The sequence below is a fragment of the Phoca vitulina genome, unplaced genomic scaffold (assembly GCF_004348235.1).
Source record: "Phoca vitulina isolate PV1807 unplaced genomic scaffold, GSC_HSeal_1.0 scaffold28, whole genome shotgun sequence".
In the NCBI taxonomy this organism is placed as follows: domain Eukaryota; kingdom Metazoa; phylum Chordata; class Mammalia; order Carnivora; family Phocidae; genus Phoca; species Phoca vitulina.
The window spans coordinates 19,037,543-19,063,515 of NW_022589731.1; positions in this window are offsets into that span (position 1 = coordinate 19,037,543).

Genomic DNA, 25,973 nt, shown 5'->3' on the forward strand with positions numbered 1-25,973 from the left:
GCAGGCTTTTCCTCATCTGTAAAATGGACAGAACCATAGCACAAACCTTGTAGATTTAAGTATTAGTCTTTTTTTTTTTTTTTTTAGGTAAGTATTTTTAGTAGTAGTTGGGGTCCTTTGGCCTGCCTCCCCCCCCCCCCCCCCCACCATGGGCCACTACTGCACCACATACTTCCCCTCACCTTTGTCCTGATAACATCCATTGTTCATGTTTCTAGATGAGGGGGCCTCAGGTCACCCAGGGAGGCCTCAGAATACTGCTTATGGAAAAGGATTGCCAGATTTTTCCATTCGCTTCCCTGAGCAAACACGTACATGGGTCACTGCTGAAGCTGTTGACTCCAGCAGGCCTGTCCTCTCACCGGACTTCACTATCTCCACTTTGCTTCTTGGAATTCTAGCTCCTACTCTCTGATTTTCCTGGGCACTCATCCCTAACTGGCTGCCAGAAGCAGGTGGGCCTCCAGCTGCTTTGCGAATGGCCATCAGATGACTCTGTCATTATTCCCACCGCTTGAACGGAGTCAATCTGATCCCCATTCTGTAAAAAACATTCATCAAATAGCAAGAATAACCCAATTTTCAAGGCAACCTATTTCTATGCTGCACAGCAAAAGGAACCCGGGATTTTGAGTTTGAATCCCAGCCCTCCTACGAGTTGTGTAACTTTGGCCAAATCCCTTCACCTCTTGGGGATTGGTGACAATAATGCGCCTTGCGGATGGCGGGGGAGGTTGTGAGTGAGGCTCTTTGGAAAGGGCGGAGCGTTCGATCACATGTCCACATGTGCATGGGAGTCCTCTTCCTGGCCGTCTGCAGTGGTGGGAAAGTGGAGCGTCTCTGCCGCCCATCAAGTTCCTGCTTCCGAGGAGCTGGGCTGGGTAACTGGGCCAGTAAGTTGAAGTGCACGTAGCCTGTCGGCACCATCACTTTGATGCTTCCTGCACCCGGCATTTCTAGCCCGTTGCCTGGGCAGAGGAGTGATGCCCAGTGAACCGTGCCTAGAGGTTCACCTTCTGCCCTTCACCCACATAGATGTGTCACTGTCTCCTCCCCGCTCTGCAGATTAGCACCTGTATTACTGTTGTTGTCATCAGAATTGTCCTCATCTTGGTCATAATCATCTCAGTCTTTATCAGCCAGCTCCTGGTTTAAATAAAAAAAGGCATCTTAACACTGGGAAGAGTGTGAGTCAGAGACACTTTGAGATAATTTGAGGTTTACCCATACTTTCCACCACCATCACTCTTGCTTACGACCTGGGCTCCAGGCGTTGCAAGACCAGGATGGTAATCCGGAGCCATACTTTGTCCGGAGGCTGGGAAGCTCTGGACAAGTCTGAATGTTGCTAATAGTTGTGGCAATCTGGCTTCTGTGGGCATCAAATGTGTTTTTTCCAAAAGTTTATAACTTTGCAAAATTATGTTAAACCAATGAGCAATGTGAATGGACTTAGGGCCTCTTGTAAATGGTCGTTTCCTCAATATAATTTGATAGCAACATGTGCTTTGTCAGGTGGAAGCCTTCGTGTTACAGTGTCGCAGGAAGTCCATGGAAAAGGAAAGGAATGTGTGAACATTCAATTTTTTAAAAAGTAAAAATATTAAAAAGAAGCAGGAATAATATGTTGCTTTGGAGTTTGGGGTTTTGCTCTGGTTGTTTTTACTATTGTCTTCTTTTCTTTTCTTTCTTTCTTTCTTTCTTTTTTTCTTCCTTTCTTTCTTTCTCTCTCTCTTTCCTTGGTAACAACTGTGTCTAGTGTGGAGGATGGAGATGGGGCTGCCGCGGAAGCCTCGTGGGTGTTGGGAGAGGATATGGATGAGAACACCAGGGACAGTGCTTTTGTACATGCAGCTTCGGATGGATCTTGGTGACAGCTGGACAGGGCTGTCCACGTTCTGGACAAAGCTTGGGCACTCAGGCCAGACACAGAGCCTGGGAAGTCTACCGTAGTACACGAGTCAAGAAGAGCTTCGGGGACAAAGTGGGCAGTGGGTGTGGGGCAGGGAGACAGGCAAGGGCAAGGCTGACTGGTCGGTGAGTCCCTGAGTGCAGAGGCTAGAGCACGAGTGAGTGAGACCTTGACCTTCTTGTGGTATGTCTACGAGCCTCAGCGTGCAGGTGTCTGTCAAGGCCCTGGTGCCAGAAAGGGGAGCCCGGGGACCATGGGGGGCCCTGATTCTGGGATACAGGAGAACATGCTGCATTCTTCTGCTGCCCGGCCGGAAAGCAGGTCACCAAACCTTTCATCTCAGAGCCTGAGAGGGGAGGGGCCGGGGAGACCTCAGGCTCCAGACTAGTGCAGCCACTTAGCATAAAGCTAAAATCAGGACTGGTGGAGGGAGCCATCTTCAAATATGAACTTGGTGAATTTAACGTTCACAGATTTCAAAAACAGAGCAGAAGTGGCCGTTTCTGATGGGAGGCCCTGCTGATGTGATGCATTAGGAGCAGGACGAGTCAGGAAGGCTCCGATTGCTCCATTCCACGGAGAAATGGCTCCTACCTTGGCTCCCAGTTAGAAAGCTCTCGAAGCTGGAAGGCTGACAGATGGAGGCGGGAGGGAGGCTCAGGGAGTGAGTCAGCCATTCCCTAGGTGCTGGTGCGGCCTCCAGCTGGCTTCATTTGGACTGATGTCATCCGTTTGTAGTTCTTGATGTTTTAAAAAAATTTGCTGTTCATCTGTGCTTAGAGATCTTTTAGCAATGTGCTTTTTGGGTTTGGAAGCATCCTCTGAGATCCTGAGTGATGTGTTTGGGGAAAGTTCTGGAAGCAGGCACTGGGTCACGGTGCCTTCCAGTTCCTCCCCCACTCACTTTCCGAAGGCCCCGTTGGGCACCCAGCTGGCAACGCCCCGAAGCTGCCACAGCAGGTCACCTCTGGGCGCGCCAGTCCTCCAAACTCCCTTGGCCTCACTGAATGCACCAGCTGGAAACACGAGCCACAGATATTCCAGAAGGATCTTGGGTACCAGGTGGGCACTGCTCCCTGGTCTTTAAATGCCACAGGGTAAGGAAGAAGCCACTACCCTTGGGCTTTCTGCTGCCACTGCTGGACCACTTCATCAACTGTCAATTTATCCAGAGGCCTTTCTGATCACCTGCTCACAATGGCAGCCCTCCCTGCCCTCCCTCTTTCTTTATTCTTCCCCGGGATGCTGTCCCCACCCGGCATCCTCTGTGTTCTCCCTGTGTACTTGTTCCCTGGCTGTCTCTTCTCACTGGAATGCACGCTCCACGAGGGCCAGGCTTTCGGGCTGGCTCACTGCTGTCTTCCATGCTGTTGGCGTGCAGTGTATGAAACAAGCCCACCCAGCCTGGCCTGGCTGAGCCTATCTCTCAGTTTGTCTATTGTATTCATTCAGCAAATACTGAGTGTCTCCTGTGGGTGAGGCATGTGCTGGGCCCTGGGACACAGTGAGGAGCAGAAGTGGAGTGGTTCCACCCCTATTTGTGGGATGCAGGGAAGCTTGCATTCCACAGGGGAGGCAGCCATTGATAAAAAAAAGTCATGTAACTAAATACATTTCGCACCTAATCATGAGGGCAAGGAGGAAAGGTCCCCCGGGAGTGGGTCGGGAGCCTGGCTTGGCAGGGTGGCGGACGCATCTGGGCAGGCTTCCCTGAGGAGGTGACGTTTGAGATGGGATCTGAAGGAGAAGCAGCCAACAAGGGGGTGAAGGCGGGGGCCCAGGGGGAAAGCATTCCAGAGACAGGGAACAGAATGTGGGGACGTCCTGAGACAGGAAAGATGATGGAACTATTGAGGGATTAAGCAAAGGACAGCAGTTTCTTCCTACCTTCGGCTGAATCCTTGCGGAGACATCTGCTTCATTCATTCTGGGTCAAGGTTTCAAAATGACCTTGGCTTTTGCAAAACTTCCCGAACATGTTATTTGTGCCTTCCAGAATGTACTTGGCACCTTCCGGACATCCATGCCTTCCTAGGCCTGTTCTGCCCAGGAGAAGCCCTGCGGGGAGCCCCTGGTAGCCAGCCCCCGTCTGAACCCCGTGTCTACACTGTCACAGTCACACCCCCGGTGCCTCTGGGAACCTCTCCAGTGACATCCCAGCTCCACTTCTCAGGGAAGTTTTCAGTTAAAGCGTAATTGGGTGGGAGGCGTGAAAACCAAGTGCCAGCAGTTGTTACAGGGCCACCCCTTCTACCACCTGAGCGATGGAACATGGGAGTAACGGTCTAGAGCTTCTCACACAGCAGGCCTCTTTTACATATGTAAAATAGAACATCCCACCTCTCTGATAATTATTTAATAATATAGTGAGTTAGGCCTGAGTTGTGAAAATCCTGACCTGGGTAATTACAGTGCATACTGCTCTAATTAATGGCTTTAGGAGATCTGTTTTCTAAAATTAGATTCTCTCTGTGACTGTCATGAACAACGGCACCATTTTGGTGGAGGGACAAGGTGGTTTTCCCCGTGACCAAACGTTGACCTTGGTGGTGATTTCTAACCGACTCTCATTGGCTGCCTCGCGGGGAGGGGCTGTTGCCCCACAGACACCAGACTGCAAAGCCAGAGACAATTTCTAAGTCCTGGGGCATCTTTCTAGCAAGAGGGGAAAGAAAGTCATCCTGCCTGGGTCTCACTTGAAAGCCAGGCATTAGAAGCCTTCATCCTGCAACAGGGGTTCAGCCCCTTTATGCAGTGAGGCCCGTGTGGGTGCATCAGCTACGTAGGGAGTGAAGTCCAAACAACCTTCCAACTTGGCCTCCACTTTTTTTTTTTTAAAGATTTATTTATTTATTTGAGAGAGAGAGCAGGAGGAGGGGCAGAGAGAGAGGGAGAGGGAAAGAATCTCAAGCAGACTCCCCGCAGAGCGGAGAGCCCGACGTGGGGCTTGATCTTATGACCCTGAGATCATGACCTGAGCTGAAATCAAGAGTCAGACGCTCCACCGACTGAGCCACCCAGGTGCCCCTCTGCCTCCACTTTTGAGAAGCACTTAGTTTGTTTACCTCATAAAGGTATTTTTTGAGCACCTACTGATTACCAGGTCCTCTGTGAGAGTTCCTGCCCCCGAGAGGCTCCCAGGTGGTAGGGGAGGCAGGCAAGGGAGCAAGCCATGAGCTTTAAGTGTGAGGGCTGGTACGGGTATGTGTGGTCTCCCTTTCCATCCCAAGCACCACCCCCAGGACCGAAGAGAGTGGCTTCTGGCCTGGAGTTCTCAGGTACATAGAGAACCAGGGAAGCTGAACTGAGTTTGGAGAGGAAGAAGGGACAGGAACAATTCCAAACATCCCCAATAATTTCTAAATCCCTCACGGCCAGCCCACATTTCCTGGTGATAAGGGATCACATGCCAGGGGGAACGTCACATACAAAAAATTTGGGGGCTGAAATATGTATTAGTTCAGTCTAGTCAGGTGGGTTATCCCATCCAGCTCAAAAGGACAGGAGGTCTTGCTGTGTACCCGGTTTTTGAAAGTGTAACTGCAGTGTCCGAACTCACGAACTTGGATCGGATCATTGATTGTTTTTGCATCACAATGGGCATGACCATGGACTGGCCACATATACCACCAGCCCAGTGTCTCTCCTCCCCCTGAGCTGGGCAAGAATCCGAAGAGGCCCGACCCGCTTCTAAGGTGGCATGGAAAGATCTGGAGAAGCTGGGGATTGGAGAAAGGGGTCGGTTTAGGGCTGGGGAGGGGAGCCTCCATCTTTGCTCTAGGCATCACTGTTGCGACTGATGCCACTCTGTCTGGTCCCTTGGCGGCGGCCACAACGAGACCCTCACTGGCCCAGGCCCTGCGTGGGGAGCAGTCTAGGTTCCTGTGCTTGCCATTCCTGACTGATGCTCAGGTTCCCACAGGCTCACCCTTGCTGTCCCTCTCTCCTCTGACCCCAGCTCCTGGATAATTCTCAGAACCCTTCAAGTCTCAGCCCAAATGCCACTTCTCCCTGTCGACCTGTGCCCCAGCCCTGCAGGTGTCATGTTGTTACAAACATCTGGCTCCCTCGGTGTGCACAGGGGGTCTGTGCGGGGGTGGTGGTGCATGAGCGCCTCTGGGCCCCGGCCACACCTGGCTCCGGGTATTAACTCCACTCTTGGCAAGGTGTCCAGGCCTGTTGGGAGGTAAATGACCTACCAGGATGATGTGCACTGAGTCCAGTTCCTAGGAATAACGAGAAATTAAGCAAGAGTAGTCTCTTTTCCTCTCATTCACCACGTTAATGGTGGTCCAGACTTTTCCACCTGAATAGCCTCATCTTTTCTCTACAAGCTTGGTAGCTCCTCATACCACGGGGCCTAAGCGGCCAGGGGCTGGTTGAAAACCCTTGATCATAGCAGACTGGCACGCGGGAGATAGCGCTTTTGCTGGATGAACCTGATTTTTCACTTTTAAACTAGCTGTTTGGGCATGGTGTGGACAAAACCCCAGGAAAAGCAATAATTGAGTATTGAACCATCTTCTGCACTGACACAAACAACTTAGTGATTTCCAGGGTCCTGTGCCTTGTCATTGAATGGCTAATTTGATCGTAAATCCTCCTTGTTCCATGACAGAAGCACTCACCGATGGAAGCATCCGAAGAAGGACCCATTAGGTTAGACTAGCGGCTGCTGATCTGGGTGCTCTAGTTTATCAGCCCCACAGTCCCACTTCCCCTTTTTACATGAGAGTGTACCATATATGGAAGCAAGCCAAGGGATGTCTCTCGCATTTTAAGGACAGGTTCCCTTATATAGCCTCGTTTGTACAAATTCAAGACTCTTGCTGTCTAGTCTGAATAAAGGCCAAGGTAGATGGACATGGTAGGACACCACAAGGGCTTCATTGCTGGATGTTTCCTACTTGAGAAGGGGAGGCTATTGGTTGTGTGTGTCCAGCGTCTTCCCTACTCTTTCATGGGAATAGTCTCTCTTTCCTTTGGGGACCCCTTCTCTACTCTATGCAGGCCTCATGGGTCTGCCAGCCTCAGTGCACTGTGCCAGCACCCGGCCACGGGAGGCGAGTGTGTGGCCCTGACACGGGTGGTGAATCCTGTAGTGGACATGTGACTCAAGCCGGGTGCTCCAGGGTCTGTCCCAAGGCTGATATAGAGATGATAGAAAAAAGAATCTCTCTCTGTTGGGCTGGCTCAGCTGGGGCTGACGGCAGCCATGCTGCCCCCTACCCCCAGTTGGGAAGGCCCATTTGTAGCAGGAGAGAGTGAGGAGGAGAGACAAAGGGGAATGGGAGGCAGATGGCTGGCTGGCTGAATGGATGGGGAGAGGAGGATGGAGAGAGGAGGAGAGAAAGGTACAAAGAAAGACAAACAGAAGTGGAGAAGGACCCTCCATTCGCCCCCATCCACTCAGCCCCACACAACTGGGTTGCAGATTGATTCCTCAGGATACTAATGCTTTAGCTCACTTTTAATTTTGGGCTACCCCAACCCAGTCTTCCTGTCCCTTCATACATTCCTTTTATTTGCATGGTGGTTAGAGGTAGGTTGCCATCACTTGAGAACAAAGGAGTTCTGAGTAAAACTAGGGTGGGGAGTCTCCACAAAACAGAAAGTCATTTTAGTTGAGTGACATCATAAGACACTGTCAGAAGAGACACATGATGGTGCTCCGAAGATTCTAGAGCATCAGCGTTGGAAAGGACCAAAGCTGCCATCCTGTTCAGCATTTCCCTGGGTGTGGACATTGACATGCAGTAGCTTTGTGGGACTTAAGAGAGTCCTTGCGAAATATCTGGTGGTGACAGAAGTGGGAAAAGGTGGATTCAGTAAGTGGTGGAACAGGTTTCTTTGCTGCAGGATTTCTCAGAGCCTTTACAATGCTAAGGAACAGTGTGAGTCTTCAAGAGGGGAATAGAGAACGTAGCATTCCCCAAACATTTAACTGTGAAAGCCTTTTAAGATTCATTAACATTGTATAACCGTAACGTAGTTCAAGTCCCTACATCAGTGGCTGAGTGTCAGGCGTTGAAGCGACATGGCTACCGTCTGACCCAGAAACTGGGATCCTGTTCAGACCTCTTCCATCACCTTCCACCTTCTCTCCTGCAAATTTGCTGCAGAAAATAGACATCCAGACTTGACAAGGGGGGCCCTGCTGGCAAGGCCCTGGCCTCAGAGCGAAGGTGGTGCGTGTCTGTGGCGGTGACGGAAAAGCCTCGGCGGAACACGCGAACGGCCGGGCCGAGCTGGGGCTGCCCCACAGCCGTCCCGTCTGGGTCTGACAAGCAGCGCGCGGGCCCCGGGAGAGCTGGTGACGTATGGTCACTGTTATGGCACCCAGTTGGCCAACTGTCTTCAACAGTGATGGATGTTCATTTGGAAGGTCATTACCACAGGCGTTAGAAATGCCCCCTAATTTTAGAAACACTAAATAATTCATATTGGCAGCTGAGAAAAAAAAATTCAAGGCCAGTCTGCGTTAATTTACCCAAAGTGAATTTGGGCATATTGTTGTTGTGTGGCCATGGTTTCATGAGGAACAAGTTCTGGCAAAGCAGGGGGATGGCCCTGTGTCTGTCCTCCCACATGCGAGCCATCAGTGGACTCACCTTACGATGGCACATTGCCGCTCAACGTGGGACATGCACAGCACAATGTGGTTTCTCTTTGGTTTTAACTTTTGGATTGATATTCCTCAAGTCAATACTTGTGTGTGTGCGTGTGCGTGCGTGTGTGTGCGTGTAGTCCACTGGTGCCTCCCACCACTGTTATTTGAATGTCTCTTTAAGATCTCTAGCTACAGAAGCCAGAAGGCCATTATAGTGGAGGAAGTCCCAGTTTGGTGGCCCTAATGTCATTCTCTGACTGCTCTCAGGAGTGGGTTGCAATCAGTCAGCTTGAACACCTATTACAAAAAAGGAAAAGAAGACAAAGGGAAACACTGGAGTCCACCTGGAAATCCAAAGCCACACATGGAATATGAGCAAATTATGGCTGGAAATTTCTTAGATGAAATTGTAGGCTCCTTTGGTCAAATGGAAGTGTTAGCACCGTGGATTTATCAAGACAGCAACTCGGATGATGAGAACTCATAACGAAGGAGCACTCTCCATGTGCCTGAGGCTCTACTGGCCCTCTAAATGGAAAGGGCTTGGCCTTTGGAGCAGGGGGAGCTGGGCTTAGACTTCAGTCCTGCCACTTCCCACCAGTGTGTTCGTTGGCAAGCCAGCCAATTTCTTTGAGCCTTAGTTTCTCCTTCCACAAACGGAGATGGTAGAATCTTCCTTGTAGGTTTATTGTCAAATGTAAATCCATGCATAGGGGACAATTTAGATCGAGCACATTGCAGAACACGCAACATACAGTGGGTGCCCAGTACGGAGTTTCCTCTCTATTGGGAGAACCTATCACAGCTAGTTCGCAGTGTCAGATGAAGCTCTGTGTGGAGCATCGGGGTTCAGTTTCAATGGTCTTGGACTCAGGGCGTGGATCAGTGGGATCATGGTTGGTCGTGAGCTTAACCTGCAGCTGTGGCACCAGAGGCTCTTCGTGGGTGGGTCTTGTTCACTCCATTTCAGCCGGAGCCCATGTGATGGGCCAGGCACCCATGCTGGGCACAGGGGCTTGGAGATAAATCAGATATGTGGTCCTTGGCTGGAGTAGATGGGTCTGGCAAGATCCTCATCCCCATCCTTCATCTTTCTTAAGCCCCTGCTTGAAAATCTCTTAGAAGACACACCTGGGAGCCAGCCACATCCTTCTCCCATGTGGAGAACATCACATCTTCCTGAAATGAACCCAATTCCACGCAGGTCCAAAGCCGGAGGCTAGAACACACTCCAGTCCCAGTGCTCTAGACCCCATAAGGCCAGCTAAACAGAACCAGAGAGCGGAGGCGATTGCCTGGATCATTGAAACAAAAGTGGATTTTTTTCTTCTTTGTTTTCTTTGTGTCCTGAATAGTCCAAGTCACTGGGGCTGTTCTCTCTGCTCTCAGAGAAAGGGCCACCAGGACTCCATCTGAGTATCCCTTTGTTCACCAAGGGCCCCAGCTCCTGTGGCTTATTAGGGCAATAAGCAGAGATGGTGTATCATAGAGGCCGCTGTCCCTCTGCCAGCATTAAATAATTCTAGTAGCTGCTTGATGGGGTAAAGCAATTACGATGCATTTTTCATTCAATCAACTGAATCAATTAATTGCTTTACTCACATAGGAACAACAAAAAACAAATCCCAAAGCTTTCTTGTTAAACAGTAAGCAAGCTAGATAGGCTGCTTTTAAATCCAACATTTACATGAAATTATCTTCTTATATAATTAACAGCTACCAGTTAATAAACATGCCTCAGATAAAAGAGTAGCCCTATAAATGAACAAAATGAAAAAGCAGCATTTAGCATGCCAAAGGTAATAGGAGCAAGCAGAGTCTCTAGCAGGCCTGAGAGCCCTCCTGGAGATGCTTCTGGAAGAGCTGTTCTCAGAGGCCATGTGGACAGTTGAAAATTATGAGAGAAAGACGGAGAGATTGAGAGAGAGAGAGAGATTGGGAAAGCCTATCATTTAAAAATCTCTTGGATGAAAAATATGGTGCACCTCTTGAGAAATGGCGGGGGTGAGGTGGGGGTCGTTTTCCCCTAGAAGAGTGCTTGGAATATTGGTGAATATTTTGTTCCCTCAAATAGGAAGAGGTCTAAATTTCCAGGATTGCCCACAAAAAAGGGGAAATTGGAGAGATGTAGGTGCACGGCCCCCACTGAGCAGACCTTAGATGCGGTTGGTCAACACCCTAAGAACAGTCTCAGCATTTGAAATGAAAAGGTCTGCATTACTCCTTGGGAGCTTTTTTGCAAACAGGCACGTGAAAGAGCAAGGCCACTGCAGCTCTGGGTGAGATTTTACCCAAGGGGATTCTGCAAAGTGGGAGGCAAACCATTCCACCTCTGGAATGCAATATTTATACCTTCATCAGGGGAAAGCTCATGACCCTGCTCTCCAGTTGTAATGGAAGAAAAAGGATATATATTTAAGAAAAAAAACTTTTAAAGAAAATCTCTCTCTTAATGGAGAGGGGAACTCTCTTTAAACACCACAATGAAACCCAGGATGGGGGGATATCCCGTCTGGGCATTTTGAAGGGGGCGATTCCTCCGCTGCCAACAAGACCTGGCAGGATATTCTATATAGTTGGCAGGGAAATGGTTTGTGTCAGGTTGGGATGATTTGTGTGATGTTCAGGTGCAGTTATACCCCAGTCTCTCATCTGGGTATAATTCAGGGGCTATATTCATAATAGCGGGGGGGCCCTTGCAACTCTGACAGGTGAAACGAATCTGAATCACAGGAGCCCATGGTTGGAGGGGCCCGACCAGCCCTGTGGAAGGAGGGAACGCCTTCCGAGGTGGGCAGCACTGTCCCAGCTCCAGAGATCACAAGGACACAGTGACTTCCCAGTGACCCTGATCTCCAAGTATGGGACCCCGGACCCCATGCCCAGAGGCGGAGCTCCTTTACACCACAGCTTGGGAAGGCTTCACTCGACATCAGTAATGCCTCATGAGTGAGTCTCTTCCTCTCCTGAAAACAAACAAAAAGACCACAATGGGGAGCGGAGGTGGCCTCGAATCTAGAATACAGCCGTGTACACCTGAGATGGAAGTCTCTTCTCTTTCATAGTGTGATCAAACAAGATAATGGAAGGCGAAGTGCTCAGGGAACCATCTCGGGCCACCACTATGTAACGTAATTAGTGTCATCATTTCCTTTGCTTTCCTGGCACCTCCATAGTGCCGTGCCTGATACAGGTGTGAAAACTGTAGCTTTCCTGGTTAGTTCAGCCCCTTTGTTTGTCTGGAACCAGCTGGAGGCTGAGGGGTGGGATCATTCTGCTCATCTTCAAGGCTTTATCTGAAGGCGTGCAAATGTTGCCTCCTGCTTAACTCTGTCTTAGCACCCTTGGTATCCAGAGGCGGATCATGGCTCTGTAATCTGCTCTGTGTGGGGGGGAGATCATAGTCGTTTTTACTGGCTGCTTACTGTGTGTTTGGCACAGGGCTGAGCATTTTACGTCTGTTGTCTTACGGTGTCCTTTCAACAGTCCCGTGAGGGCAAGTACTGTTATTACCTCCATTTTACAGATGGGGAAACTGAGGCTCAGAAACATTGAGCAACCTGCCAGGGTCACACAGCTAGCAATGGCTGAGCTGGGATTCAAGCCTAGGTCTTTTTGATTCTAAAACCCCTCATAATCTTAACCAGTAGGCTAGCCTCCCTAACAGTTCTAATGAAATAACACCCAAAGTAATCCCTGATACTTGTGCATTTCATGTCAGCAAATCTGCTGACCACTCTTACATTACAGGACTTGTGCAGGATATGGACACACGGGAAAAGTCAGGTTTGGTCATTGCATTTGAGGAGCAATGGCTGGAGTAGGAGGAGCAGGTATGTAAGGGACAGGTGGTGTGTAAGGGACAGCGAGAAGCCTAGAGGGTCGGCGCCCAGAGAGGAGGGACTGGCTCGGGGACAGGGCCGGCTCAGTGAAGGCAGCACTGGAGAGGTTCATCTAAGTGGTCCCAAAGGGATGAAAGGGGGATTTTGCCGTCAGAGGAGGAATGGGTGAGCTTTAAAGCTAAGGCCCGCAGCCATGAAAACCTTGAGGCATCTGCAGAAAGCTTCTGAGGTCCTGGAGCGTTGGGGACATGGTGGACAGTCGCAGGACTGAGCAGGAGGCAGGGGCTAGGGGGCAGGACTGAGCAGGAGGCAGGGGCTAGGGGCTAAGACTCCCTCACAGGACAGAAGATCACTCATCAAAAGGGAGAAATTGGCACCTGGACTATTTTAAGGCAGTCCGCTCAGCTGCTAGAACAAAAACAGACTGGGCTGCTTACACAGCAGTTTGTTTCTCACGGGTCTGGAAGCGGGGAGTCTAAGAGCAAGGTGCGGGCAGGACTGGCGTCTTCCTGGTTCACAGACAGCTGCCTTCTTACTGTGTCCTCACATGGCGGGGAAGGAGGCTCTCTTTCCCGCGACTTTTTACAAGGGCCCGAAACCCACTCGTGAGGGCTCCACCTGATGACCTCCTAAAGGCCCGGCCTCCAGGTACATCACGCCCGGGCTTGGGTTTCTACCTATGAATTGGGGTGGGGGACAGAAACATTCAGTCCACAGCAAAACTAATGTTTATCCAAGATACCCTAAAAAGAGTGACAAAGCAAGCCACAGAAAGCAGAGCTTACAACACCCTCCAACAGGGCTGAAAAGTACAAGATGGAAAATGCCAGGTGCTGGTGTGGATGGAGAAATTCTCCGAGGTCGCTAGTGCAAGCAGCAGTGAGATCACCATTTGGGAACGTGGTGTGGCTACATTTCCCGAAGTTGAACACACCCCGTGCCCAGCAAGCCAGCTCCTGGTCATGCTCCAAGGGGTGCTGTGTGCACACGTGAACCAAGAAATATATAGGAGGGTAGGTGTTCAAAGCAGCCTTCTTCGAAATACCCCCAGAGCAGACGGCACCCACATGTCCATTTAGTGTAGAATGGGTGAATGTGTTGTGGTTTTCCCACACGGTGGAATTTTTTTTTAGAAGATTTTATTTATTTATTTGAGAGAGACAATGAGATAGAGAGAGCATGAGAGGGGGGAGGGTCAGAAGGAGAAGCAGACTCCCTGCTGAGCAGGGAGCCCGATGCGGGACTCAATCCCGGGACTCCAGGATCATGACCTGAGCCGAAGGCAGTCACTTAACCAACTGAGCCACCCAGGCGCCCTTCACACAGTGGAATATTGTACACAATGGGAATGCATAACCTACCACTACATGCAACACTGTGGATGCATTGCAGACAGACTCAAAAGACAGCATAGGGCACAACTCTATTTATGTAAAAGGACAAGAGTGGTCAAAACTAGTCTGTGCTGTTAGAAGTCAGGAGAGGGGACATCCCCTTGGGGAGGGATAGTGACTGCAAGGGGGCAAAAGGGGCTTTTTGGGGCTGGTAAGGTTCTATGTCTCAACCTGGGTGCTGGTTGCTGAGTGTGCTCTGTCTGTGAAAATGGTGAACCCTCGTAATGTGCTCCTTTAGAACATACCTTATATTTCAGGATAAACTAAAAGAAAGCTGGACCACTAAAACAGGGGCTGTGTGCCAGTGTGGTGTTGAATGATGTCTCCCCACTCCCCCCTCCGCACCCCCCGCAAAGACTTGGCTGTGTCCTAATCCTCGGAACCTGTGAATGTGACCTTCGTTGGAAGAAGGGTCTTTGCAGATGTAATTAAGTTAAGGTTCTCAAGATACTGTCATTCTGGATTATCTGGGTGGGCTTCAAATGCAATGGCAGGTGTCCCTGGAAGAGATACACAGGACGAAGAGGAGAGGCTGTATGAAGACAGCCGGGAACCGAGCGAAGCTACCACAAGCCAAGGAACACCTGGAGCCACCAGGAGCCGGAAGAGGCAGGGGAGGATCCTCCCCTAGAGCCTTCGGAGGGAGCCCAGCTCCACTGACACCTCGATTTTGGACTTCCACCTTCCAGAACTGTGAGAAAAGAAATTTCTGTTGTACGCCATCCAATTTGTAGTAATTTGTTAGCGCAGCCCCGGAAACCTAATACAGCCATGTAAACCCAGCTCTCGGGGATGAGGCTCGAGGAGATTTTTTTTTAGGCAGGTAGGGACATGTTTAGAGTGGTGATTTCAAAAGATCATCTGGGTTTCTTGTGGAAAATGGATAGGAGGGGAGGAGACAGGAGGCAGGAGACAGATTAGTCATGTCCTATTGAAAAAACACAACTCATACCTGCATCAGTTCCTCAAATAAAATTCCATGTTCTTGTCCGACCAAAGTTTGGGGGGGTAGAAGGAGAGAAGGCCTCCAGCCCTCTCCCTTCCTTTCTCCAGTACTCAGCTCAGGGCTGTGGCAGAGTGAAGGCTTGAGTGAGGGGTAATCTACGTAGAGTAAGAGCACAGATCTTTGTACATTTTGATGAATGTATACAGTCATGTAACTGCTTCTTAGTGAACATTTCCATCACCCACTTCCTGTCCCACTCAACCACTGACTTGATTTCTATTAGCATAGATTAGTTTTGTCACTTCTTCAATGAATGTCATAGAAATGAAATCATGTATTTTGTACTCTTTCATGTCTAGCTTCTTTTGTTCAGTATGTTTTTGAGATTTATTCATGTTTTTGCTCAGCACTTTGGGCAGCTCTGTCGTGGAGTAATATTCTATCATATGGCAATACTACAGTTTATCAGTTCTTTTGTCGATTGATGTTTTGGTTATTTCCAGTTTTTGTTACTACAAATAAAGTAGCTACAAACATTCTTGCACAAGTCTTTGTGTGGACGTGTGCTTTACTTTCTCATGAGCAAATGCCTGGGACACAGGTGTATGATTAACTAGTAAAAGATGCTGCCCACTGGTTTTCTAAAGTGATTTTGTCGCTTTGGAATTTCTATACCACACCAACAGTGTATGAATGTTCCTGTTGCTTTACATCCTCATCAACACTTGATATTATCAGTTTTTAATTTCAGTCAATCTAGTGGTTAAAAGTGGTTTTAATTTGGATGTTGCTGACAACCAATGATGTTGCACTTGTTTTCATGTGCTTGTTGGCCATTCATATATCTTTTGCAAAGTGCCTGTTTGAGTTTTTTGCCCATTTTATTTATTGGTTGGTTTGTCTTATTACTGAGTTGTAAGAGTTCCTTATGTATTCTGGATATAAAATCTTTGTCAGATATATGCATTAAAATATTTTATCTCAACCTGTGGCTTATTTTTTTCATTTTAAAAATGGTTACTTTTCGGGGCTCCTGGGTGGCTCAGTCTGTGGAGCATGCAACTATGGATCTTGGGATTGTAAATTCGAGCCCCACATTGGGTGTAGCGATTACTTAAAAATAAAATCTTAAAAAAAGTTATTTGATAAAAAAATGATTTCTTTTGAAGAGCAGAAGTTTTTAGTTTTGATGAAGTCCAATTTATGATTTTATTCTTTAGGGTTAATCCTTTTTGTGTCCTAATAAGTAATTGCCTACCTTGAGATTATGAAGGTTTTTCTCCTATGTTTCCTTGTAGAATTATTTTAGTTTCAGCTTTTACATTTAGGTCTGTGATTCTTTTCAGATTAATTTTGTGTAGGTAGGTAGGGTGGGTCTACGTTCATCAATATTTTTTCAATCGAATGAAAAGGCCCAGGCATCCGGGGGAAGAGGGCAAGTGAAAGGACATTGGTTTCCAACCATAAACTAACTAATTTTACATTTTATTTTGAGAACTTACTGGTTGCCTGTCACGTCTTAGGCTCTAGGGTTACATAATGGTACCTAACTAGACATGTCTCCTGCCTGTATGGAATTTGTTATCTAGAAAATAGGTAGATAGGAAAGAATTAAAGGGACTTAAAATGATGACTGTCATCAGGAACTGGGAAATACAAGTCCCTAGTGTCACATATATTTGGGGAAGGCTTACCGTGAAGACACAAAGACATGGTGACAGAGTTGAGATTCGCAGGAACATAAGGGGGCAACTTGGGCCAAGGGGGTGGTGCATTGAAGACGCAGGGTGTGTCCTGTCTGATTGTAGGGCCACAAGCTGGGGCCAGGGAAGCAGCGCTAAGAGTCTGTTTTCATCCCGAGAACAGTGAGAGGACACAGAAGTGTTGGAAGGGGTGTGTGCGCATCACATGCATCTGCTTGCATTTCGCACACATTTCTCCTGCTGCACAGGGGAGCACAGAGCGAGATGCTGGGCATGTGGCTCTGCAAGGTCATACACGAAGCTCATGGTGACAGTGGGGCATTGGGAGACCCTGCACAGACCCTGGCCTGGGGACGGGCTTTGGATGTGATTGCAGTGACTGCACCAAGGCGGGACTCCGGACCCCACGTGGAACAAGGTGACAAGATGCTGGGGCTGAGCTTGACTGTTCCCAGCGCCGTTTCCTATCTATGACCTCATTTCACTGCATGGCGATCAGGGCGGAATTATTGCTCTTTATATCTCTCATAATTTCCTACTTTACGGAGGAGGAATCTGAGGGTCAGAGAAGGTGGGGGCCTTGCTCCTGATTGCCAGCCAGGCAAGAGTAAACCCTGGCCTTCCTGCTCCAAAGCTCCCCTTCCTTCCCCAACATAACTCATAACCAGGAATCATGTCTAAGTTAGAGGTGTTTTCCTAGGCTCTAAATTTTCCACGGGCTCGTGCTGTGGGGCCATTTCCAGGTTGACGGTGGATCTAGGGATTGGAGCTGTGAACCCTCCTTGGTTCAGGGCAGCTGTTGAGGTGACCAGGTGAGGTGAGCAGGACTCAGAGATAGTCTTTTCCTGTGACAGAGCACCCACCTGATGATCTCAGCTGTTTGCAACCACCTGGGCAGATGTGACCATGAGCATCCTGGACGGGTCTGGAGTGGCATGGTGGAGAGAGACCCCGACTTGGAGTCAGCCAGACCCGAGTCCCAGTCCTGGCCTTCCACCTAGCAGCCCTGATGCTGGGCAAGGCTCCACCTCTCTGGGCCTCAGTTTCCTTATCTGTAAAATACAGATCCTAGTAGTTAGAAGAATAAAATGAATAGTGACTTAGTTGTGTGGTGGCAGGACGATTATCATCAGCATTACTAAGGGGAAAAGGACATGTTGATTTATTCCTTGGGCAGTTCTCTTTCTGTGCCGGCCAAATGCCTGGCTTGGAAACGCACAGCACTTGGAGGCTGCTTACAGTCTCAAACCGGGAGACTGATGTGCAGTAATAATCCTTTCTGCGAGTGTAGCATTTTTCCCCTTGCAAAGGCACGGTCAGGTCTCTTACTGCGGTTTATACCCAAACAACCTCTGAGGTCGGCTGGCCAGGAGTGATTATCCCCGCATTCTGGATGACGAAATGGAGACTTGGAAAAGAAACCTGATTTGCCAAAGATCACAGAGAAAGGTGGTGAGAAAGGTCGGATGAGAACCTGGCAGGGTCTTCCAGCTCATTCACAGCAGCATGTGGCCAAGAGGCACACACCACCTGGACAACGTCCTCTCAGGAATAATCTCCACAGCTTCCATTTATCAAGCACCTACTGCATACTGGGCTCGAGGGCAGGGTAGGCGCGTTGTGTGGGTATTAACTCATTTCATCCCCTCAATAACCCCGGGAGGCTGACACCATCCTGACTTACCTTCAGGGAGGCTGATCTCCCAGAGGTTAGGTGAGGGGCCCCAACATAACTCATAACCAGGAATCATGGTGAGTGAGAGCTGGTTTGGGATTTCCATCTGAGCCAACCCAATGGCAAAACTGGCTCTCTCTTAACTCTCTTCTTCCTCATGAGAGGAGAGAAAAGGACCACAAACGTATGAGCAGCAGGAATTGCCAGGGGAGACATGGGTTTGAGTGTTTTCCTATTTTAACTGGGCTAAATGAAACCTTTATCTTCATGGCATTGGCTATCATGGCTGGGTGGATGTCTGGGTATCTGCTTAGGAGCTAACAGGTTTAGTTTTATTGTTTTGTCAAAATACTGCAGAAATCAATATATCTCCATAATTCAGTGTTATACCAAGAGGCATTTTTGTGCCATATATAGCAAAAATTGTATTATACTTTTGAGATCATAGGTAATGATGACAAAGTGTTCTGTGTTCAATTCTAGCATTAACGTCTGGTTTGAACAAAGCTTGAAATATGATCTCAGAGCTAAGAGGCTTTAATATTAAGATCTTTAACTGTAATTTATGTGACAGAAGATAGGGTTTAGCATAATAAAATGTAATGGGCTCCTCAAATGAAGAGGACGAGAGACAATTGAAAACAAGGTAAAAATGGTAAATTATAAATAACGGTAAATCTACCTTTATGTTGTTACTTCATTTATTTTTGATTTGTTAGATAGGCTCTATAATTTCTCATTTTCCCATGTTTCAGAACAGAACATTTCTCAAATGGTGCCTATTTGAAAGGAGAGCCCAGAATTACCATTGGCCTCAGCTCGCTAGTTAAGGGCATCCGAACGTTTCCGCCATGATCCTTCTCCTCCCCCTGTGCTAAGGATTCATCTGTATGATTCTATTCATCTATGCTGTGGTCCTCTCTCCCTCTGTGTCTTTTCCTTCCTGGTATTTTGGGTCTTGTTTATGTTTTTAAAATCAGTCTCTACTTTAAAATGTCATGATGTAAATTTGTACACAAGTTACGTAGACATTAAGGGTTTTAGACCCAAACTAGAAAGTCATATTCACAAAAAGAAAGTAGAGGAAGCAGATTTATTTACCACGTGGGCTGAGTGGTAAGGGCAGGGTAGTTTATGGAATTTTTATTACCCTATGGAAAGAAAAGTATGACAATTCTTCAAAAGAGGGAATTATCTGGAATTTAGCCTGTAAGATTTTTTTTTTTAATGTTTTATTTATTTATTTGAGAGAGAGAGAGCACAAGCAGGGGGAGTGGCAGACAGAGAGGGAGAAGGAGGATCCTTGCTGAGAAGGGAGCCCAATGTGGGGCTTGATCCCAGGACCCCTGGGTTAACTGACTGAGCCATCCAGGTGCCCTGTGAGATTTTTTTTTAAAGATTTTATTTTTAAGTAATCTCTACTTGAACTCACGACCCCAAGATCAAGAGTCGCATGCTCTTCTGACTGAGGCAGCGAGGCACCCCTTAACCTCTAAGATTTTGAATGATAAACTTTTATGTTTTAATCACACTTGCATTCTCAAAATTTGCTTGATTTCAAGATTTGGAAATAAACAGGCAGAATTGGTGTAGAAAGTTAAGGAAGGTCTTAGAATAGAATCTGGGGTTATGGTTTTTGTTTTTGCTTTTGTTTGGAAGAGCCTAGGTTCAGTGTGCTTTAGCAGTGATGATGAGCCCCCTGCTCCATGTGGTCAGCACCCTCTTAGCAGGATGGGGTCTGCTCTGAGTGAAGTCTGCCTCCCAGAAGGAAAGATACACGTGGGAGAGAGCTAGCCTCCACCTTGCGTCCGTCACAATTGCCAAAGCATCTGAAGCTCTTCTCTACCCATTTTTTAAAATTTAAATTCAATTAGCCAACATATAGTACATCATTAGTTTTTGATATAATGTTCAATGATTCATTAGTTGCATATAACATCCAGTGCTCATCACAACATGTGCCCTCCTTAATGCCCATCACCCAATTACCTCATCCCCCCACCCTCCTCCCTATCTGCAACCCTCAGTTGGGTGTCCTGGAGTCTCTCATGGTTTGTCTCCCTCTCTGATTTCTTCCCATTCAGTTTTCCCTCCCTTCCCCTGTGGTCCTCCATGCTTATGTTCCACATATGAGTGAAACCATATGATAATTGATTTTCTCTGCTTGACTTATTTCACTTAGCATAATCTCCTCCAGTCCCATCCATGTTGATGTAAAAGTTGGGTATTCATCCTTTCTGATGGCTGAGAAATATTCCATTGTATATATGAACCACATCTTCTTTATCCATTCATCTGTTGAAAGGCATCTCAGCTCCTTCCACCGTTTGGCTATTGTGGACATTGCCGCTATGAACATTGGGGTGCATGTGCCCCTTCTTTTCACTACATCTGTGTCTTTGGGGTAAATACCCAGTAGTGCAAATGCTGGGTCATAGGGTAACTCTCTTTTTAACTTTTTGAGGAACCTCTCCACCCATTTTTGAATGAAAATTCAAAATTCACCTTGGCTTCGCAGTGATATGAGAGGAATTAGTGAGCCTGGACTCTTCCTCTTTCTTCTCTTGGGACTGAGAAGGGTCTTGGTACCAGCAGCAGGCAGATCAAATGTGAACGTATATTTGTCTGGAACTGGCTGACCACGTTCTTGCAGAGTTTCTGAATGCGTGTATGCTCCGTGGCTCCCACAGTTGCATTTGCCTACAGGGTGTGACTTCTGTGATACTTGCCCCCCACCCTCCTACAGATCTGTCTTGGTTACCAGCTGACCTCTTCAAGCAAACTTAAAACGCAAACATCCTGGGAAAGAGAGTCTGTTATCAGATGCTACCACCTTGGTGTGAGCTACTTTACTGGGACCATTTCCTCTCGGGACAGGAGGGACTCCAGGTTTAGGAGGGTCCTCTTAGGTATCCTGGTAGAAAAAAGATTGAATACAGGGGATTTGACATTTGTACAATCTTTGGTAGGGCTGGGAAACAGCTGCTTAGCAGGGCATGACCAACGTCTCTCCTAGAAACTGCCCGTCCTGGGTCTTCATAACCTCCGTGGGGGCTGCCTCTGCCAACCTCGCCTGCCTGCACCTCCGGAGTGGGTGACAGGACTTCGGTCTGGAGATTTGATCTCTGTCTGTATATCTGCCCGTAGCTGCTTTCGGACAATAATGGTGGCTCCTTCCTCCTTTCTGCCTTCTAGATCTTGCAGGGCAAGCTCATTGGCCAGCCCTGACCCAGAGCCATGTTGGGAGAGGGAGTCTTGATTCAGTCTGGCTTTGTACCTCTGGTGCCAAGATTCCAGGGTGTTCCCTTGCCTCTGTCCAGGGACCATGGTCTTCCTGTCTTCCCCTGCTCTGCCACCCACAGAAGCCCAACTGTGGCACAAGGTTAGGGGACCTTTGTTGGCTATGTCCATGGTCAGGTTCCTGCTCATCCACTCCTGTCTCCCCCAATTGTCTGGGTCTGATTTCCTTTCCCTCCTTGGGACCCGGAACGCCTTCCTGCTCTCATTTTGCCCTCATCTCTCCAACTCCTGGCCTCCTAGGTCTCAGCTTCCACTCCTTTAGGGACACCCAACCCTTGAGCTGGGCAGGCCCCATTGTTTGGTCTCACGGGACCCTATCCTTTCCCTCCCCGGCACACATGTATCACACGTGTAAGGAAATGCTCATCTGTTCATCTGTCTTAGTGTGTAAGTATTGACTCCCTGTTCCCCTGCCAGGCTATGTTCCTCGAGGTCAAGAACTTGACCTCTTGTTCACTGCTCTGTTCCCAGAATTCCCTGCAGTGTGGCCCTCAAAACATGGTTGTTGTTTGAGCAGAGGGGTAAAGCCATGTTTTCCATTGTTTTCGATGCTAGATCGTTGCTTAGGAAGCTTTGTTGCACACTAGATCATGAAATTAAATAACCATGATTGATCATTCCTCCTCAATTGGAAAGTACTTTATAGTTTGCAGGTCACTTTCTCTTCATTCATTCATTCATGCATTCATCCAGGAAGGATTTCTGGGATGCCTACCATGTGCATGACACAGACTAGGTCTGCAGTTTACCTACAGTTCTAGAAACCTCGGGCTGAGGTTCAGAAGAGTGGAGGGAACAGCTCATTTCTCAGTGGCTGAGAATCAGCCTATAATCTCTGCACCACATTGCCAGAGGCCACACCCTGTGGGCTTTGGGTGCCCCCAGAAAAATGTAAATGAAAGCAAAACACAGGATTGTAATCATTAGCGAGTTGTCTGGGGCACACCCCCATCTAAGCGGTAGATACATAACAAATGAGTATTAAAAATATAGTCATCAGGCATAATGATGATTTCTGGCAACTTCCCCCTCACCGTGCAAATGTGCATTTAGAACTGACTTTTACACTGTTGAAAGTATGAGCCTGCTGAAATCCTTCATTAGTGGGAACCCACTGTGGATTAAATGAAATTCTGTAGCCCAAGGAAAGAGATCTGTGGGTCAATAGTCCGGGAACATGAGAAGTGTTACACAGGGGAATGTGATTTATGAAAAAGTTTTCTGACTTCACAGCAGTTTTCTCTGAATCCATAAATGCCCAAACATTTAGGCAATAGTCTACATATATACTTGATGGAAATGAACCCCTTCCCCCAGTGTTGGGTGTCAGAAAGCAAAAAGGAGAGGGAGCTGAGCCTCTCCCTCAGGCCCACCTTCCCTGGCTCTCACCCTCCCACCTTTTCATCTGCAGGTCAGTGGGGCCCACCCGCCTCTAGGGGCAAAGCAGAGAGGAGATTCGCCTAATGACACCTCTCAAAAGAGGGAGACCCAGACTCCCGCAGTGACCGCGGTATCTTTACAGCCCCAGACCTCCAACAGCACTGGGTCTTCTAGATGCAGGAGTGGCTCCTGAGAGATTTTTCAGGGCTTTGTTGAGAAGCAGCTAAAGGACAGTCATATGATTCAGATAAAACTATCTGCGAGGTCTATCTTGGTTTGATTCCGCACCATAAACTGGTGGTTGTATTATGGAGGTGTTTGTTCTGTGGCCTATTAGTCAGGGTTGTCCAGAGAAACAACCAGTATACATGTATAATAGGAGATTAATGTGAGGAATTGGCTCGTGTGATTATAGAGGCTGAGAAGTCCCGTGATCTGCCATCTGTAAGCTGGAGATGCAGGAAAGCCGGTGGGGGCATTCAGTCTGACTCTAAGGCCTGAGCACCATGGGGGCTGATAGTGTACATCTCATTCCAAGGGTAGGAGAAGACCTGTGTCCCAACTCAGCCGACAGGAGGGGACCACATCCTCTGGTCTTGGTCAGGCCCTCAACAGACTGCATGATGTCCACAGCACATTGAGAAGAGCCATCTGAGCCCACTGATGGAAATGCTAATCTCATCGGGCAGCAGCCTCACAGATGCACCAGAAATCATGTTTCACCTGGGCACCCTGTGGCCCAGTCAAGTAGCACCTAAGATTACCCATCACACGTGTGGTTGCTCCCTCTAGCCCAGAGGTATCCAAAGGGCCCAACCCTCCCCTAGCTCCTCCTTGGCCGCGGCTGGCAAGGAGATGCCAACTGCACGTCATGACTCTCACGACAGGACCACCTTGGCCAAAGGTTCTTGAAGACCTTGTGTCCTGGGGCTGGGGCAGAAATGGAGAGGAGGAAGTTGGCTCTCAGGCTACTGGCCACATGAGCTTAGTAAAGAATGGATTCCATTTGGCCGACTTTGAGATTCGGATGTTTCCATGCCACTGTCATCCTGAGACTGACTCATAGAGTTCTTGCTCTGGTTTTGAACCTCTGATTGATTTTTTCAGTAAAAAGAAAAGTTCATTTATTTTGGTCGCATCGATGGTGAACTCTTGGGTGGTGTCACGGCTGCCAATAGCTCTAGGAGATGGTGGTGAAGTTGGGGGGTCATGAGCATGCTGGCTGACTGCTGAATGCCACCGTGTCGTGCTGGGGGCGGGCGCTTTGGCAGAGTCACACATGTAGAAAGTACCCATCTGAGAAGGTAAGAATGAAAGTGTTTCCCTAGTGGATTTGCACAGCTCCCCAGAGAGAGGAGACCAGCTGACAGTAGCAAGGGATGACAGGCACACTGTCTGAAGTCCCAGTGCTTGCCCTGTGGCATTCCACGTGAGTTTTGTAACAAGCGTGTATCACCAGCAATATGGTGGCCAATGGAAGGAAGCACATGGTGCCAAGCCCATAGGGATGTTCCTGGTGAGGAATTTAGGGCTGGGGAGGGGGGCCTTCCTGCCTAGGCCCCTGTCCAGTGGGCTCTCTGCTCTGAGTTCTTCCCTATGCCTTTGAATAGGACCCCATACTCAACACTCCCGGGGCCTCCCACCTCCTCACTGCTCTTCCCCATTCCTACCTGAACCCCCTCCTGTCCTCCCCTCTCCCCTTACCCAGTCATATTCTACTGGGTCCTTCAAGGTCAAGCTCAAGGTTTACCTCACCCACGAAACTTCCCTCAGCCCTCCTTGCCCCAGTTCTGTCCATGAGATGGGACCAGAGTCAACTGAGTAGCTGCCTTCCATGGAAACACACATGGTTCCAGCATTCTGCCCTCCCAGTGAAGCCTCAGACCCCTGCCCGTGTCCAGCCTATAGCTGTCCCTCGTCGTCAGGCCACCACTCAACAGTATAGGTGCTGGATTTGACCTTTACCCCAGCAATTCCACCAGGTATCTTGGGAATGCCCTACAAAATGCAGACCCTTTCTTGGGAGTGTGGGGGATTTGCCAACTAGCCAGCCATGAGTCTGGAGCCCTGGAGCAGGGAGGTGGGCACTCCCAGTGTCACTGAAGGCCAAGCCCTGGGGAGGGAGCAGTTCAGGAGGTTCAGGGAGCCCTGCACGCATGGCCTGGGGCAGCTAACCAGTGCGTGGGCATGGCCGCAGGCAGACCTCCCAGCTGCCGGGCATCTGTCCCCCTCCCTCCACCAGCTGCCACAAAACAGAGGGCTCTGATCAGATGTTTCCACCATCACATCTCCCTTCTGCTGGGGGGACTTGGAGGAGCTGGATTCAAGAGCAGGAAAGGCTCTGGAGCAAGCCAGCAGGGCAGCAGATACTTATTACAGGAGGCTGTTGATCTGCACGCTCGGCTCCCCACTGCACTCCACTCGTCCTCCTTCCTGAAGTCCACGGACAACTTTTCGTAGACTAATTTCCCGAAGTGGGGAACATGTCTATGAATGACATTTGTTCTCACTGGGGTAAAATTAAAGTTATCTGTAGGTGTCACTTCCAAATTCAGTGTGGAAAGGGCCTCTGCACCCTCGGCTGAATTTCCTGGCATTTCCATGGGACCAGTGTGAGTGGGGGGCAAGTACAGGGCCTTTATCGCCTGCCATCTCCTTGTTTTGATTCATTTAGAGGACCTGCTAGTCTGTGATTTCTGGAACGAAGCCTTGCTTCTATCACCATCATTACCAACACCACCATCATCATCCCGTTATTATCATCATCATCACATCCTCCCCACCACCACATCTTTATCTAAAATGGGGGAAATGGCTGAATCCATTTAACTATGCGCCTTTAATTCCAACAAGATTTCCATTCCCCTCACTTGCTCTAACACTTTTCTAAACAGCAGGTGTAACAGGTTTTAGAATTTGATTACAGCACCATCTACTGGGTACTAGACTTCTCATTTTTCTAGGCCTTTCCGGCACATTGGGTTTTGCTCCTTCTTTCTGTTTTTTTCCTCCCCTCTCCTCTACTCTTCTCCCAGTGAAAGCACCAATTGTTAGTTTGAAAAGGTGCCATCAATTAATTCATAAAGGCAAGGCTCTAGTAAAATGACGAAAAGCTTACATCCCTTGCCAATAAATACTTACAAAGACAATGGCCCGCGCTTACCACAATGCATTTCATATAATTATTTCCTGGGATCAATAATCTCATCAG